Source organism: Triticum aestivum, chromosome 4B (assembly GCF_018294505.1).
Source record: "Triticum aestivum cultivar Chinese Spring chromosome 4B, IWGSC CS RefSeq v2.1, whole genome shotgun sequence".
Lineage (NCBI taxonomy): Eukaryota > Viridiplantae > Streptophyta > Magnoliopsida > Poales > Poaceae > Triticum > Triticum aestivum.
This window is the reverse complement of record NC_057804.1, coordinates 333,916,838-333,931,494: the sequence shown is the minus strand read 5'-3', so window position 1 is coordinate 333,931,494 and position 14,657 is coordinate 333,916,838.

Here is a 14,657-nt window from a genome sequence, read left to right as displayed (position 1 = left end):
AGGTTTAGTGGGAGGGGGAGGGAAATAGAGGAGGGGCGGCGAGTCATTGGTGATTCTCCGGCGAGGAGAGGTCGGGTGCTGTCGTGGAGGGGGGAATGGATGCGCAAGACTACGTCGAGTCTATACATATCCGAAACGCGGCGAGAGGTGGACGGAGCGTGCCACGGTGGTCGTGCAGAGACGTCGGCGGACGGAGCTTGTCAGAGTTGGTGATTCCGGCGAGGCAGGGCCGACCCAGCAGCTCCAACAACACCAGCGCGACTAGTGGAGCACCACGAGCACTTTGGACAGGTCGAGGGGAGACGAGGAGCATTGGAGGAAGCAGAACACCGAGGAGGGGTAGGCGGCAATCCACGGAGCAGAACGGAGGCTAGAGGTTTGCTTGGCCTGGCCGGGACTATCTAGAGGGAGTGTGGGTGCCAGTGTAGTGCGGTGGCGAGGAGAAATGAGCTCGGGAGGGTCCTGTTTATAGGCAGGGCGAGGGAGGGGATCTCGGGCTCGCTGGAGCACTCTAGAAGCGGTGCTCGGCAATGAGGGGCGTCAGTGAGAGGGGTGAAAGAGGTCGTGGCTCACGCGGTCACTTTTGGAGGACGGAGACGGGCATAGGGCTTGGGTGGCGACGAGCACAAGGGCATGGGCGCACTGTGCACTTGGCCGTGTCGTGCCCGTGCTCGCTGTGACGAGCTCCGACGTCGGTGAGCGGTCAGGGGGAGTTAATGGCGAGGCGACAAGGATGATGGCGCAGTGCGGCATGCTGAGGCGAGCTATGAAGCAAGGACGAGTTCAATAGAGGCATCGGCGGCATCCAGAGTGCGTCGACTAGCTGCCTGGCACCATGTCCACGCGTGGTCACCGCATGAACTCTACCATCATGCGACTTGGGCTGTGCAAACTGTGTCTGGCATGTAATCCTTGCAAGGTTAGGTCGATCCAAGCACTTGAGTTGAGCAAATGTCGATTGGGTGAGAGTGTTGCATCTTGGCAAGTTTCTGGTCAGAAATTTGGAAGCTTAATAGGGAAAAGTCTAGAGGGAGTTAGGAGCTAATTTTTGGTGGTTAAAGGGGTAATGAAGCCCTAAAAATTTCAGCTTAATTGGATCAAGGAAAAATGCACTTCCTTTGTAAAGTGCACTTTCTGGCCGGAACAGAAAAGATTTTCTGTAGCAAAAATATTCCAAATAACCATGAAATATTTTGCACATGAAGGTGTGCCAAGGTCCAAAGAATATTCAGGAATTTTCTCAGATTTTTGTGAGCAAGAAAATGAGTGTTGCTTTGGAGCATAGGTGACTGAAGTACTATTTTTGAGAGGAAATGAATATTTTTCATTTAAGAAAAATATTCCCAAGGCCATATTTCCATATATCTGGGAGAAAATGATGTGTTTGGGAGTGAGGTGAGGCACTTGGGTGAAACTCAAGGAAATGCCCAAGTGGTTTAGTCCATCTGAGTTGATTCAAAACTCAAATTCAAATCAAAAAGGCAATGAAATCGATAAAAATAAAAAGGGCAAAAACCAGGGTGTCACAAACCTCCCCTACTTAGGATGAATCTCGTCCTCGATATTCGGTTACTCGGGAAAACAATTTTGGATAGGATGCTCCTAAAATGTCTTCTCTTTCCCGAGTTGCTTCTTCCTCGGTGTGATGCTCCCACTGTACCATATAAAATTTAATCACCTTACTGCAAGTGACTCTTTCCATTTCTTCCAATATTCGGAACGGTTTCTCCTCATAGTTAAGTCCTTAGCAAGCTCTATCTCTGCCATATCAGTCCTTTTCTAGGGTGGCGAGATACACCTTCTCAACTGTGAGACATGGAACACATTGTGCACTTCTGACAATTCTGGTGGTAGTTCCAACTGATAAGCCACTGTACCAACCCTGGACATAACTAGGAATGGGCCAATATATCTAGGTGCAAGCTTTCCTCGGGTCTGGAACCACTTGACTCCTTTCATAGGTGTGACTCAGAGGTAAACATACTCTCCAGGTCCGAAACTAATATGTCAGTGCTTGGAGTCATAGAAGCCCTTTTGTCGGGACTTGGCTAATTGCAGTCTATCTCGGATCTCCTTGACTTGCTTTTCAGCCTCCACCATTAAGTCGGTTCTGAAAATGCAGCTGTCGCCGGCTTGATACCAGTTTAGCGGAGTGCGACACTTATGGATATATAAAGCTTCAAAGGGCGACATCTTGAGGCTGGTCTGGAAACTGTTGTTGTAGGAGAACTCAGTATAAGGCAGACAATCTTCCCACTTGGGTCCTTGAGCCAACGAAAATGCCCAGAGCATATCTTCAAGTATTTTATTTACTCGCTCAGTCTGCCCATCTGTCTGAGGGTGATAAGCGGTGATGTACTTTAATGCGGTCCCTAGAGCTTGATGGAGACGTGACCAGAATGGTGAGGTAAAGAGAGAATCTTGGTCGGAAGTGATAGTTCTTGGCACTCCATGCAAACTGACGATTCTAGACACATATAGCGGTGCGAGTTGATCGGCTCGGTAGGTGGTCCAGATGGGAATGAAGTGAGCTACCTTTGTCAGCATGTCCACCACAACCCATACTGCATCATTGCCTTGGTGAGTCTTTGGCAGACCGGTGATGAAATCCATGTAGACAACGTCCCACTTCCATTGGGGAACGGGTAGAGGTTGGAGAAGTCTGGCGGGTTTCTGATGTTCCGCCTTCACCTTGTTAAAAATGTTGCAACAGGCGACAAAATAGGCGATGTCCTTCTTCATTCCATCCCACCAAAATGTCCGACAAAGGTCTTCGTACATCTTGGTACCTCCTAGATGAATCGAGTATGAAGATTCATGTTCTTCTGCCAAGATCTTCTTTCGTAGGTCTGCTTGTTCTGGCACACAAATCTGACCTTGAAACCTTAGAGTACCTTGCTCATCCTTTGAGAAATCCTGGGTCTTGCCTTCTTGCATACACTTGACATGGGTTGCAGGACGGAGTCATCCTGCTGGGCCATGCTGATTTCTTCTTAAAGGGTAGGAGTGACTTCCAACACATTGACAAGGTCAGCCTCAACAATAACCAGGTTAAGCTGAGCGATTTCTTCTTGGAGTTTGGGAGGCAAGGACTCCATCAAGGTGTTCAGGTTGGCAGGCTTGCAGCTGAGGGAATCGGCAACCACATTGGCCTTGACCATCTTCATTGTCAGAGGTTCATGTCCGGTTGGGTGAATATATACTTAAGACTCTTGTGGTCAGTAAATATCTGACATCTTTTGCCAATGAGGTAGTGCCTCCCAATCTTCAATGCGTGCACAACTGCGGCCAATTCCAAATCATGCGTTGGGTCATTCCCTTCGTGGGGTCATAGCTGTCTAGATGCGTAGGTTACAACCTTGCCATCTTGCATGAGCACACATCCAATACCTTTCCTGGATGTGTCACAATATACATCAAAGCTGTGAAAGATGTCTGGGAGGGTCAACACAGGTGCTGACGTCAATCGGATCTTCAGCTCATTGAAACTCTTCTCACAGTCCTTAGACCATACAAACTTCTGACCCTTCTTGAGGAGTTCTATCGTGGGCTTGGCAATCTTAGAGAAGCCTTCAATGAATCAACGGCAATACCCGGCTAATCCAAGAAAACTTAGGATCTCAGTCATTTTCGTGGGTGCTAGCCAGTAAAGCACGTCCTTCACTTTGCTAGGATCCATGGACATACCTTCTGCAGAAAGAACATGCCCCAAAAATCTGACTTGCTTGAGCCAAAATTTACACTTGCTGAATTTCCCATATAACTGATGGTCACAGAGCCTTTGCAAGACTGCTCTGAGATGTCCCTTGTGTTCTTCCTCATTTTTCGAGTAAATGAGGATGTCATCAATGAAGACCACCACAAACTTATCCAAGAAGTCCATGAATACTTTATTCATCATGTGCATGAAGAAAGCAGGGGCATTGGTGAGACCGAAAGACATGACTGTATATTCATAAAGACCGTATCGAGTGGTGAATGCGTTCTTAGGAATATCCTCCTTGATTTTGAGCTGGTGATATCCAGTCCTCAAATCAATCTTCGAGAATATCTGTGCCCGACTGAGTTGGTCGAACAAATCATCAATCCTCGGAAGCGCGTATTTGCTCTTGATAGTGACATCATTCAATTTACAATAATCCACACACATCCAAAGACTGTCGGCTTTCTTGTCCACGAAGATTGCGGGTGATCCTCTTGGCGAAGAGCTTGGACGAATGTACCCTTTCTGAAGCATCTCATGAAGCTATTTCTTTAACTCCACCAACTCGGATGAAGGCATCCGATAATACTACTTGTATATTGGTGCGGTCTCGGGCACAAGATCAATTGCAAACTCAAGCTCACAATCTGGCGGCATCCCTGGTAGTTCCTCAAGAAATACATCTGGAAACTCGCTGACCATAGGAATTAGATCCAACTCTTCCGCTTGAGTTGCGAAGACCATTTCTTTCTTGGGTATGTTTCTTCGAGCAAAGAATTGTGTAGTTTGACCTTCCCAACTTGTCAATGTGACTTCTCTAGTCGCACAGTTGATGCAGACTTGATGCTGGGTTAACCAGTTCATTCCCAGAATAATATCCAACTTGGCAGACTCGATGACTATCAACGACGCTGGGAAAATGACTCCCTTGATGTCAATCTCCAAATTTCGGCAGGCAAATTTCTTTTGAGCACGGATCCTGGGGATTGTACCATCATACTCTTTCCCAAAATCAAGCAAGAAAACTTGTTTTGGGCAATGAAACTCCGCAAAATAAAAGAGTGGGAAGCCCCAGAGTCAAACAAAATTATTGCAGGTATGCTATTAATAGGAAACATACCAATGACGACTTCCGGGCTTTCCCGGGCTTCTTCTATGGAGAGGTGATGAACTTGCCCTTGGATGGTTTTCTGGCCAGGATATTGTCCCATGTGGCTGACTTGCGGCTTGAATGGAGCATTTGACTTGCCATTCTTGGGGCACTGTCTGGCGTATTGTCTGGTTTGCCCACAAGAAAAACACGCATTGTTATGCTGACAATCTTCGCATACCGGGCTGGTCACAATAGTCTTGACTTGGGTAGTGGTCTTCTTAACATTCTGCTACCAATTTGGCTTGTACTCAACCTAAGTCTGCTACCAGGTATGAGCCTTCTGGACTATGGGCCCTTCCTTCTTAGGCTCAAACTTCGTCTTGCGGTCATCATGAGCGGGCCTATTGTCCTGAACAAGCTTGTGCTCGCTATCCGTAATCAGGTCTTTGTTCACCAGAGTCTGGAAATCTGGAAAATCAAGCATACTGAGAGTGCATCTGAGGTGTTGATTCAGTCCTCCAAGGAATATATCGATCTTCCTCTCTTCCATGGCCACATCATACAGGGAATAGCGAGCCAAATGGTTGAACTTGCTCAAATACTCAATGACGGATAAGTGACCTTGCGTGAGGGCTAGGAACTCATGTTGCTTGACTTTAAGGATACCGGTGGGGATGTGGTACTTGCAAAACTGATCCTTGAACTTATCCTAGGCAATCTCTTCACATGCCGACCACATAGCTTTAGTGTTGTCCCACCAAATAGTTGCGGCCCCTTCCAGATAGTGGGTTGCAAATGGAACCTTCTCACCTTCTTCTGTGCGAGCAATGTCCAATTTCTTTTCAATGGTCCTCAGCCAGTCGTCGGCCTCCATGGTCAGCAACTTGATTGAAACTAGCTGGCTTATTCCTTTGAAAATCTGAGAGCTTGGAGTGATTTCCATGTGAATTACCATTATTTCCCACCATTGCCTGCACACTTTTCAATAGTTCAAGCAGATCATTGTTTTCTTTGTTCGAACATGCGCATGATCTGTTTAGTGGTTGGTGGGTGTGGCGGTGGAGGAGGTGGTTGCGGATATGGTTCGGGGGAATGCCCTGGTTGTCTTGTCGAGCGACGGATAGGGACATCCTCACCAGCGTGACTATTGATGCCTACTCTCATCATCCTATTTGTTTGTTTTTGCCAATATGAAGCAACTGAGATGAGCAACATCCAAAAATGGGGAGGAAAAATCGAACGACAAATCCGAAGAAAAGCGATAAAACGAGGGCGAACAAAGAAAGTTCCAACATAATTATACATAGACTCATACATGAACTGGAACATCATGAAAGGTACTCATACATAAAAGGAAACATCATGACGGATACAACTACACTCGTACTGACAACCTCGGCTACTCTGGCGATCTACTGCTTGGCTGGTCCTGCTAGGTCCTCTTCTGACACGAACTCGGATCCTGAACTGATGATATTAACGAAAACCTCTAGGTTAAAGGTAACACGACGACACTACCTAGAGGGCTCTCCCTCAGGGGTGGGTGCTGGATGAGTCTGGAGCATAGGGGCTGCGGGAGTAATGAGAAGGGAATCCCACTCGGCAGGGGTACCGTGGGGAGGCATAGTCGAGGTGCCTGAGTCACTCGAATGAGTAACTGGGGTAGCTGGTGAGCCAGAAGCTGGGTGAATAACAAGGGTAAACCCGATAGAAGGTGGAAGGAAACTGGACCTAGCGGCTACCAAAGCGGCACGGGCACGAGTCAGCTCTTGGGCCAGCTCGTGAATCAGCAGACAGCTAGAAGTGATATAGCGGGAAAGGTGGCTAGCGAGACTATCGGCCACCGGATCAATCATAGGAAAACGGATACGCCCATCATCGTGCAGGGATGGGTAGTAGTAGAAGCATGGGTGGGTCTGCATTTGGATCTCGTTGTAGCGTAACTCCACGAGAATCTCAAATGTAGCAAACTGAACAGCCTGAGCGGGTGTAGAAGTGAAACCACTCCTAGAAGAACGGGTGTAAGTGCTAGATGTCGAACTACAGTGCAAGGTAACCACTGCGTGATACTCGAATACTGAGGCTGCTAGGCGCTCCCGGTACACCCGATACATTGGGTCGTCACCATGAGGGTAGAGTCGACACCATACATGCCAAAAAGGTGCAGTGAAGTGTACAGTACCAGCTCAAACTGACACGCATACGGCACTAGAGCCATCTACACGCACAACCATTAGTTGGTTAGCAATAATAATACATCAAATGCATGCAATGTAGCAACCAGATGCAAAAACTACCGGCACTCAATACCAACTACCGTTTTACTAACGCGTCGGTGGTCTAGCGTGTCCTATAGTCAGCGCGGCTCTAATACCAAGCATTGTGGCACCCCGGCTCAGAGCGACCGGTTTACCTTGCATTGCCAGCCCATAGATCTAGTCTTCTGGCAACACACAACAACTTGCTATAGAAAACAACCGCTTTATTGATGCTAGGGAAACATAGGTTTGATATTACATCAAATAGCGAGGCCAAGTGGCACACACGGTGCGGCTGAACAGTATGTACATAATTTAATGAACATGAAGGGGGCCTCGCTCACGACAACTATGCTGCAGCGGAACAACAATGGAGCGGAACTCCATAGCACATGGACATCGATGTGGACACTATCTAGACACGGGAAGCACTCCGGTCTAGTATGAGTTTCCTGAAATCTGGCATGACACGCTAGGTCAATACATTGCATGTACTTGCAAGCTCACAACAAGTAAAAGCATAATGACAAACAATAACATGACGATTAAGCAGGTTAAATGCAAGGCTCTAACAGACTACTCATGAAGTGAACATGCTTGTTTACCGAGTACCTCAGACTGTCTTACCAAACGGGTTACCTCGTAACCAACATCATCAATACGGATCACTCCGGATCAAAAACGAAACCAACTCTTTGGTTCCCTCAACAATGACCATCTTCATGGTCTCAACCATCTCATCACATAACTGTGCCAATGGTATAACTTTAGTGTGCAAGATTAACTTATTTATGTTGATCCATGGTGTGACCTACTACAAACTATGTCCGTAACTGGGGATGCGGCTATCGATAGATTTAATATACACTCTACAGAGGTTAGCACACCATACCCACACCACGGAATTGGGTGAAAAAATGGCATTCCGACAGAACCAACTCACTGAAATGACACTCTCGTGGCCACTCCGACCAACTCCCTTCTAGGCTAAGTCCTGGGTGGCCCCGATGTCAACCCATGACATCTAACAGCATCATCGTGGCAAAAAAATCAACGGTCCCAAACGGGGACAAGGTACCATAACAACAACGGGCACAAGGTTATGTCTGCTTACTGGGCCAGGGTACCGCACGCCCATAACCTTCCCTCGTTGGAGGCACCAAACAGAGTCATGACAACAGACCGAATAAGGGCCTCCCCATAAAGGCAAATGTGGTTGCACTGGGAAGCTCGATTCTGTTGCACCATGACTCGATCAACAATTATGTTCAAGTTGGATTATCATCAGGTTTAATTTGAAATAAAATAATTCAAGCCATAGTATGCCATGATCATGCAACAATATGACATGCGACCATAAGCACATATCACCGAAATGGAATGGATCAACACCATAGAATCACTATGCGTGCACTACTAATCACTTTGAGGCACTGGTTTTAACTTCATCATTTTAGTTATCACAATAGCATGATGAGTATATGAAAAATAAAGCATCATATGAAAATAACTCCGGTCCTTCTCAAACCATAATCATGCTCTCAAAGTCCCAATACTGCATCCAACTAGTCCATGCAATCAAGTACTACAGGAAGCTAAGCATATCAAGCAAGACAAATGAAATAACTTAAGCCATGTTATTTGAATGATTTAAATGCATGAAATAGTTCATATTCAAGTTGGAAAAATCATAGTTATGAAATGACACCATAGTTATGAAATGACACCTTAGCATAGAGGAGGGTCACACTCCTCCTGGTTCTCCACTAGGAAAGCTTCTCCTTCTGAAAATAAAAAAAGCAAAATAAAATATCAAGAACCACTCTGAAAATCACCAGAAATTCTAGACATCAAGGAAAAATCTCAAATTTGGTGTGCTGCTAGATTGTTTCAATACAAACCCAATGCAAAAAAGAATCAAATCATTTGGATTTGTAGATTAGGAGTTAGAGCTGGTCAAAGTTTCTGGTCAAAATGAGTTAGATTTAAATAGAAAGAAAAACCAGGGGGGTGACGTCGAAGACGTAAACACGCAGGGCGTCTCGACTTATACCACTTCGTGGGCGCCTGGGTAGCTGACAGCAGGCCCCCACGATCAGGTTTAGAGAGAGGGGGAGGGAAACAAAGGAGGGGCGACGAGTCGCCGGCGATTCTCCGGCGAGGAGAGGTCGGCTGCCACCATGGAGGGGGGGAATGGGTGTGCAAGATTACGACGAGTCTGTACGTACCCGAAACGCGGCGAGAGGTGGACGAAGCGTGTTGTGCTGGTTGTCTCCAGAGACGTCAGCGGAGGGAGCTCATCGGAGTTGGCGATTCCGGCGAGGCAAGGCCGACCCAGCAGCTCCGACAACACCAACGTTACTAGTGGAGCACCACGAGCTCCTTGGAGAGGTCGAGCGGAGACGAGGAGCACCAGAGGAGGCAGAACACCAAGGCGGGGTTGGCGGCAATCCCTGGAGCAGAACGGCGGTCAAAGGCCCGCCTGGCCTAGCTGGGACTATCTAGAGGGAGTGTGGGTGCCAGTGGAGTGCGGTGGTGAGGTGATATGAGCTTGAGAGGGTCCTATTTATAGGCAGGGCGAGGGAGGGGATCTCGGTCTCACTGGAGCACTCTGGAAGCAGTGCTCGGCGACGAGGGGCGTTAGTGAGAGGGGGAAAAGAGTTCGTGGCTCACGCGACCTCTGTGGGAGGACGGAGACGAGTACAGGGCTTGGGTGGCGACGAGCACAGGGGCAAGGGCGCACTGTGTACTTGGTCGTGTCGTGCTTTTGCTCGCTACGGCGAGCTCCAGTGTCGGCGAGGGGTCAGGGGGAGTTAATGGCGAGGTGACGAGGATGATGGCGCGATGCGGCATGCTGAGGCGAGCACTAGTTCAAGAGAGGCGTCGACGACATCCAGAGTGCATCGATTAGCTGCCTGGCACCGCGTCCACGCATGGTCACCGCGTGAACTCAGGCATCACGCGACCTGGGTTCTGCCAACTGTGTCTGGCGTGTAGTCCTTGCAAGGTTAGGTTGATCCAAGCACTTGAGTTGAGCACAGGTCGATTGGGTGAGAGTGTAGCATCTTGGCAAGTTTCTGGACAGAAACTTAGGAGCTTAATAGAGAAAAATTTAGAGAAAGTTAGGAGCTAATTTTTGGTGGTTAAGGATTTCTTAGGAGGGTAATGAAGCCCTAAAAATCTCAGCTTCATTGGATCAAGGAAAAATGCACTTCCTTTGTAAAGTGCACTTCCTGGCCAGAACAGAAAAGATTTTCTGTAGCAAAAATATTCCAAATAACCATGAAATATTTTTGCACAGGGAGGTGTGCCAAGGACCAAAGAATATTCAGGATTTTTCTCAGATTTTTGTGAGCAAGAAAAATGAGGGTTGCTTTGGAGCATAGTTGACTGAAGTGCTATTTTTGAGAGGAACCAAATATTTTCCATTTAAGAAAAATATTCCCAAGGCCATATTTTGATATATTAGGGAGAAAATGATGTGTTTGAGAGTGAGGTGAGGCACTTGGGTGAAACTCAAGGAAATGCCCAAGTGGTTTAGTCCATCTGAATTGATTCAAAACTCAAATTCAAATAAAAAGGCAATGAAATTCAGAAAAAGAAAAAGGGCAAAAACTAGGGTGTCACACATTTCCTCTTCACTTATGGTCTCATAGGTTCTGTCATCGTTGAGGATCATGGTGCGCTTTTTGGTGCACTCGAAGGACTTGTGGCCTCGGCCGCCGCATGTAAAGCATTTGATGGAACTTGTCTTGATGCTCTCATCGGTTGGAGTAGATGATGATGAAGCTCTCGGCTTGAAGTTGCTTGTAGTAGGAGGATGACTTGAAGTTGTCGAAGTCTTCTTGTAATTTGGCTTGTCGCCTTTGCTTCATGAAGCTTTTGTTGAGGTAGGAGTCGTTGTAGTCGTTGAAGCTTGGTTGTTGGAGAAGCCGTAGCTCTGGGAAGAGTACTTGGCATACTTGAAGTCATCTTGCACTTGACGTTCCGCTTTGGTAGCTTGATGCACTAGCTCGCTGAGGTCAGATTAAGCTTGGAAGTCAGCGATCTTCTTGATAGGATGATTGAGTCCATTCAATAAACGCGCCATAGTTTGCTCATCATCTTCCGTGACATTGGCTTGTATCATGGCAATCTCTATTTCTTTGTAGTACTCTTCAATGGTCTTTATTCCTTGCTTGAGGAGTTGGAGTTTCTTGAAGAGGTCGCGGTTGTAGTCTGTTAGCACAAAGCGTGCTCTCATGACATCCTTCATTTGATCCCATGTGGTGATTGGTGGTTCACCTCTTACTTGTCGTTGCTCGATGACTTGCTCCCACCATATGAGTACATAGTATTGGAACTCAAGGGATGCCATGGCGATCTTCTTCTCTTCATCATAGTTGTGCAAGCGAAATATCTTGTCAACCTTCAATGCCCATAAAAGGTACTCTTCGGGATCATTGCTTCCGGTGAACTTGGGCATGGTGGACTTGAGCTTGCCGTAGCGTTGGTGTTCATTGTGTTGGGGACGTGGATGATGACGCCCTTGACATGGAGGGTTGTCAACCTCAAGTTTCTCTTGGCGTGGAAGATTCCCATAGTCTTGTTGCTCTTGACGAACTTCAGGTTCTTGTCGAGCTTGTGGAACTTGTCAATGTACTCTTGCTTGATAGTTCCTCTCTTGAATTTCTTTGCGAAGTGCTTCTTGTTACTCGCGCGTTTGACCATTGCGGTCGGCGATAGTGCGACTTGTGTCTTGGAGTGCATGTTGTGCCTCAAGTAATTGGGATTCATGCCATTGTTGTTGTAGATGGGAAGCCTCGGTGTCTTGCTCGTCTTGGTGTTGGTGTGCGTGCTCTTCCTCTTGTTGGCGTAGACGTTACCTTTCTTGTGCTTGCGCGAAGGTAGCTTGATTTTGACGATGTCGGTGTTCTTGTGCTGGACGTTGCTCTTGAGGATCAGTTCCGTGTAGAGGATTGTGTTTGGTTGACAGTCTCTGTGCGCGGCTCGATGTAGATTGTTTGATGTTAGAGTACTTGAGCCGGAGATGGTGTCGTCGGAGTGTTGACTCTAGCAGCTCCGTCTTGAGTAGGATGAAGTGGTAGAAGAGCGGTTGACCAACAAGGCATGAATCTCATCCATTCTTGCATCGTTCTCTTGTTTGTTTTGGCACCCCGGCTCAGAGAAACTGGAACGCCCCGTATTCCAGCCCAGAGATCGAGGAGAAGTCTTCTAGAATACGACACTGCTTGACATAGAAAAAATCAGCTCTTATTACAAGAATAATAATACAATGGTCTAATGTTACAAAGAAGCACATCGGCACGGCGACACTACGCCTGCGATACTACACTTGCTCTATGCTAGCAGCAGAACAACTCGTAGTAGCGGAAATCTTCTAGCAGCGGAACAACAACGAAGGTGGTGAACTCCACTCCGCAGGGACTCAGGCTGGGACTCGATCTAGCTCGCACGAACGGAAACCACGACAAGTAATCAAGCAATCATGGCATCACCTGCAATCTGGCATGACACGCCAGGTCAGTACATGATAACCCACAAGTGTAGGGGATCAAAACAGTTTTCGATAAGTAAGAGTGTCGAACCGAACGAGGAGCTAAAGGTAGAATAAATATTCCCTCGAGTTCTATCGACCACCGATACAACTCTACGCACGCTTGACATTTGCTTTACCTAGAACAAGTATGAAACTAGAAGTACTTTGTAGGTGTGATAGGATAGGTTTGCAAGATAATAAAGAACGCGTAAATAAAAAGTAGGGGCTGTTTAGATAAAGATGCAATAAAGTAAGTATTAGTAGAGAGCTTTTTGTTACGAGAAAGTTATTTGTCCAAGGCAATCGATAACTAGACCGGTAATCATTGTTGCAATTCTATTTGAGGGAGAGGCATAAGTTAATATACTTTCTCTACTTGGATCATATGCACTTATGATTGGAACTCTAGCAAGCGCTCACAACTACTAAAGATTCATTAAGGTAAAACCCAACCATAGCATTAAAGTATCAAGTCCCCTTTATCCCATACGCAAACAACCTACTTACTCGGGTCTGTGCTTCTGTCACTCACGCCACCCACCATAAGCAAATCATAAACATATTGCAAACCCTACAGTGGGAATCCCTCATGCTTGTGCGAAGCGGAGGGCACAATAGGACATCACCAATAATAAAACATGCAAAAGAAGAGCGTCAACTGCCTTACGGGGGCCCCAGGAGAGTCCAGGGCGCGCCTGCCTCCCTAGGGCGCGCCCCCTATCTCCTGGCCCCCTCAGGCACCGTCTCGCGTTGATTTTACTTCCCAAAAATCATAAATATTCCAAAAAATCGTCGGCCGTTTTTATCACGTTTGGACTCCGTTTGATATTGGGTTTCTGCGAAACAAAAAACATGCAACAGACAGGAACTGACACTAGGCACTGGATCAATATGTTAGTCCCAAAAAATAGTATAAAAAGTTGCCAAAAGTATATAAAAGTTGTAGAATATTGGCATGGAACAATCAAAAATTATAGATACTACGGAGACGTATCAGCATCCCCAAGTTTAATTCCTGCTCGTCCTCGAGTAGGTAAATGATAAAAAAGATAATTTTTGATGTGGAATTCTACCTAGCATAATCTTGATCATATGTCTAATCATGGCATGAATATTAAGACACGAGTGATTCAAAGCAATAGTCTATCATTTGATATAGAAACAATAATACTTCGAGTGTACCAATAAAGCAATCATGTCTTTTCAAAACAACAAGGCCAAAGCAAGCTTATCCCTACAAAATCATATAGTTTGGCCATGCTTCATTTTTGTCATACAAAATGCCCCCATCATGCACAACCCCGATGACAAGCTGAGCAATTGGTTCATACTTTTTAACGTGCTTCAGCTTTTTCAACCCTCATGCAATACATGAGCGCAAGCCATGGATATAGCACTATAGGTGGAATAGAATATAATGATGGAGGTTATGTGGAGAAGACAAAAAAGGGAGAAAGTCTCACATTAACGCGGCTAATCAACGGGCTATGGAGATGCCCATCAATTGATGTCAATGTGAGGAGTAGGGATTGCCATGCAACGGATGCACTAGAGCTATAAGTGTATGAAAGATCAACAAAAGAAACTAAGTGGGTGTGCATCCAACTTTCTTGCTCATGAAGACCTAGGGCATTTGAGGAAGCCCATCGTTGGAATATACAAGCCAAGTTCTATAATGAAAATGCCCACTAGTATATGAAAGTGACAACATAGGAGACAATCTATATGAAGAACATGGTCCTACTTTGAAGCACAAGTGTGGAAAAAGGATAGAAACATTGCCCCTTTTCTTTTTCTTTTTCTTTTTTTTTCTTTTTTTCTTTTTTTTCTTTCGATGGGCTTCTTTGCCCCCCCTTTTTTTATTTAGGCTTCTTTGGCCTTTCCTTTGTTTTCTTTTTTTTCTTTTTTTATGGGGCAATGCTCTATTATGATGATCATCACACTTTTATTTACTTACAACCCAATATTACAACTCGATACTGGAACAAAGATATGACTCTATATGAATGCTTCCGGCGGTGTACCGGGATGTTCAATGATCTAGCGTAGCAATGACATCAAAAA